The sequence below is a fragment of the Tenrec ecaudatus genome, unplaced genomic scaffold (assembly GCF_050624435.1).
Source record: "Tenrec ecaudatus isolate mTenEca1 unplaced genomic scaffold, mTenEca1.hap1 Scaffold_627, whole genome shotgun sequence".
In the NCBI taxonomy this organism is placed as follows: Eukaryota; Metazoa; Chordata; class Mammalia; order Afrosoricida; family Tenrecidae; genus Tenrec; species Tenrec ecaudatus.
The window spans coordinates 187,017-191,679 of NW_027459512.1; positions in this window are offsets into that span (position 1 = coordinate 187,017).

Here is a 4,663-nt window from a genome sequence, read left to right on the forward strand (position 1 = left end):
GGACTATGTAGGTTACCTAACAGGCACTTGGACTATGTAGGTCCGTATCGGGCACTTGGACAATGTTGGTTAACTAGCGGGCACTAGGACTATGTAGTTTACCTAGCGGGCACGTGGACTATCTAGGTGACCTAGTGGGAACTTGGACTATGTAGGTTACGTAGCAGACACTTTGACTATCTTGGTTACCAAGCGGACACTTGGACGAACTAGGTTAACGAGCGGGCCCTTGGACTATGTAGGTTACCTAGCGGGCACTAGGACTATCTAGGTTAACTAACAGGAACATGGACTATCTAGCTTAACTAGCGGGCACTTGGACTATGTAAGTTTCCTAGCGGGCACTGGACTATGTGGTTTTCCAAGCGGGCACTTGAACTGTCTAGGTTAACTAACGGGCACTTGGACTATCTAGGTTAACTAGCGGGAACATGGACTATGTAGGTTAACTAGCGGGCACTGGACTATGTGGTTTCCCTAGCGGGCATTTGGACTGTCTAGGTTAACGAACGGGCACTTGGACTATCTAGGTTAACTAGCGGGAACTTGGACTATGTAAGTTCCCTAGCGGGCACTGCAGTATGTGGTTTTCCTAGCGGGCACTTGGACTGTCTAGGTTAACGAACGGGCACTTGGACTATCTAGGTTAACTAGCGGGCACTTGGACTAGGTAAGTTCCCTAGCGGGCACTGGACAATGTGGTTTCCCTAGCGGGCATTTGGACTATCTAGGTTAACTAGCGGGCACTTGGATTATGTAAGTTCCCTAGCGGGCACTTGGACTATGTGGGTTCCCTAGCGGGCATTTGGACTATCTAGGTTACATAACGGGTACTTGGACTATGTAGCTTCCCTAGCGGGCACTTGGATTATGTGAGTTCCATATGGGGCACTTGGACTATGTAGGTTACTAGCGGGCATTTGGACTATGTAGGTTACCTAACAGGCACTTGGACTATGTAGGTCCGTATCGGGCACTTGGACAATGTTGGTTAACTAGCGGGCACTAGGACTATGTAGGTTACCTAGCGGGCACGTGGACTATCTAGGTGACCTAGTGGGAACTTGGACTATGTAGGTTACATAGCAGACACTTTGACTATCTTGGTTACCAAGCGGACACTTGGACGAACTAGGTTAACGAGCGGGCCCTTGGACTATGTAGGTTACCTAGCGGGCACTAGGACTATCTAGGTTAACTAACAGGAACATGGACTATCTGGGTTACCTAGCGGGCACTTTGATTATGTAGGTTACCTATCGGGCACTTGGACTATCTAGGTTAGCTAAAGGTTACTTGGACTATCTAGGTTACCTAGCGGGCACTTGGACTATGTAGGTTACCTAAAGGGCACTTGGACTATGCAGGTAACGTAGCGGGCACTTGGACTTCTAGATTAACGAACGGGCACTCGGATTATGTAGGTTGCCTAGCGAGCACTTGGACTATGTAGGTTAACTAGCGGGCACTTGGACTATCTAGGTTAACTAGTGGGCCCTTGGACTATGTAGGTTAACTAGCGGGCCCTTTGACGATCAAGGTTAGCAAACGGGCACTTGGACTATGTAGGTTACCTAGCAGGCACTTGGACTGTCTAGGTTACCTAGCGGGCACTTGAACTATCTAGGTTAACGAACGGGCACTTGTACTATGTATGTTAGCTAACAGGAACTTGGACTATCTAGGTTAACGAACGGGCACTTGGACTATGGAGGTTACCTAGCGGGCACTTGGACTATGGAGGTTACCTAGCGGGCATTGGATTATCTAGGTTAGCTAACGGGTACTTGGACTACCTAGGTTACCTAGCGGGCATTTGGACAAAGTAGGTTACCTAGCGGGCACTTGGACTATCTAGGTTACCTAACGGGCACTAGGACTATGCAGGTAACGTAGCGGGCACTTGGACTGTCTAGGTTACCTAGCTGGCGCTTGGACTATGTAGGTTACCTAGCGGGCACTTGGACTATCTAGGTTAACGAACGGGCACGTGGACTATGTAGGTAACCTAACGGGCACTTGGACTATCTAGGTTAGGTAACGGGCATTTGCACTATCTAGGTTACCTAGCGGGAACTTGGAATATGTAGGTTACCTAGCGGGCACTTGGACTATAGGTTAACTAGCGATCACTTGGACTATATAGGTTACCTAGCGGGCCCTTGGACAATGTAGGTTACCTAGCGCGACAGGGACTATCTAAGTTACCTAGCTAGCACTTGGACTATGTAGGTTAGCTAGCGGGCACTTGGACTATCTAGGTTACCTAGCAGGCACTTTGACTATCTAGGTTAACTAACGGGCACTTGCACTATGTAGGTTGCTTAGCGAGCACTTGGACTATGTAGGTTCCCTAGCGGGCACTTGGACTATGTAGGTTCCCTAGCGGGTACTTGGACTGTCTAGGTTAACTAGCGGGCAATTTCACTGTCTAGGTTACCTAGTGGGCATATGGACTATGTAGTTTACCTAGCAGGCACTTGGATTATGTACGTTAACTAGCGTGCACTTGGACTATCTAGGTTACCTAGTGTGGACTTGGACTATGTAGGTTCCCTAGCGGGCACTTGGACTATGTAGGTAACCTAGTGGTCACTTGGACTGTCTAGGTTACCTAGCGGGCACTTGGACTATGTAGGTTAAGTAGCGGGCACTTGGTCTATGTAGGTTAACTAGCAGGCCCTTGGACTATGTAAGTTAACTAGAGGGCACTTGGACGATCCTGGTTAACTAGTGGGCACTTGGACTATCTAGGTTAACTAGCGTGCACTTGGACTATCTAGGTTACCTAGCGGGAACTTGGACTATGTAGGTTCTCTGGCGGGCATTTGGACTATATAGGTTACCTAGCGGGCATTTGGACTATGTAGGTTACCTATCGGGAACTTGGACTATGTAGGTTAACTAGCGGGCACTTGGATTATCTAGGTTAACTAACAGGCACTTGGACTATGTATGTTCCAGAGCGGGCAATTGGACTATGTAGGTTCCCTAGCGGGCACTTGAACTATCTAGGTTCCCTAAAGGGCACTTGGACTATGTAGGTTAACTAGCGGACAATTGGACAATCTAGGTTAACCAAGCGGGCACTTGGACTATGTAGGTTAACTAGCGGATACTTGCACTATGTAGGTTACCTAGCGGGCACTTGGACTATCTAGGTTAACTAGCGGGCACTTGGACTATGTAGGTTAACTAGCGGACACTTGCACTATGTAGGCTACCTATCGGGCACTTGGACTAAGTACCTTACCTAGCGGGCACTTGGACTATCTATGTTAACTAGCGGGCACTTGGACTATGTAGGTTACCTAGCGGACACTTGCACTATGTAGCTTACCTAGCAGGCACTTGGACTATGTAGGTTAACTAGAGGACACTTGGATGATCTAGGTTAACAAGTGTGCCCTTGGACTATGTAGATTAACTAGCCGGCACTTGGATGATCTAGGTTAACTATCGGGCACTTGGACGATCTAGGTTAACCAGCGGACACTTGGACTATAAAAATTAACAAGCGAGCCCTTGGACTATGTAGGTTAACTAGCGGGCCCTTGGACTATCTAGGTTACCCAGATAGCTCTTGGACTATATAGGTTCCCTAGCGAGCACTTGGACTATCTAGTTTCGTAACGGGCACTTGGACTATCTAGATTACCTTGCGGGAACTTGGACAATGTAGATTACCTAGCGGGCACTTGGACTATCTAGGTTACCTAACGGGCACATTGACTATCTAGGTTACCTAGCGGGCACTTGGACTATGTAGGTAACCTCGCGGGCAATTGGACTCTCTAGGTTATCTAGCGGGTTCTTGGACAATGTAGGTTAACTAGCGGGCCCTTGGACTATGTAGGTTAACTAGCGGACACTTGGAGGTTCTAGGTTAACTAGCAGGCACTTGGACTATCTAGGTTAACATGCGGGCACTTGGATTATCTAGGTTACCTAGCAGGCACTTGCACGATGCAGGTTCACTAGCGGGCACTTGGACTATCTAGGCTCCTTAACGGGCACTTGGTCTATGTAGGTTACCCAGCGGGCACTTGGTCTATGTACATACCCTAGCGGGCACTTGGACTATCTAGGTTACATAGCGGACACTTGGAGTATGTACGTCCCCTAGTGGGCACTTGGACTATCTACGTTACCTAACGGGTACTTGGACTATATAAGTTACTAACGGGCACTTGGACTATGTAAGTTCCCTAGCTGGCACGTGGACTATGTGGGTTCCCTAGCGGGCACTTGGACTGTCTAGGTTTAACGAAAGGGCACTTGGACTATCTAGGTTAACTAGCGGGCACTTGGACTATGTAAGTTCCCTAGCGGGCACTGGACTATGTGGTTTCCCTAGCGGGCACTTTGACTGTCTAGGTTAACGAACGGGCACTTTGACTATCTAGGTTAACGAACGGGCACTTGGACTATGTAGGTTACCTAGCGGGCACTTGGACTATGTAGGTTCCTTAGCGGGCACTTGGACTATCTAGGTTGCCTAGCGGGCACTTGGACGATATAGGTTAACTAGCGTGCCCTTGGAATATCTAGGTTACATAGCGGGCACTTGGTATATAGGTTAACTAGCGGGCACATGGACTATGTAGATTAATTAGAGGACACTTGGACTATCTAGGTTAACTAGTGGGCCCTTTGACTATGT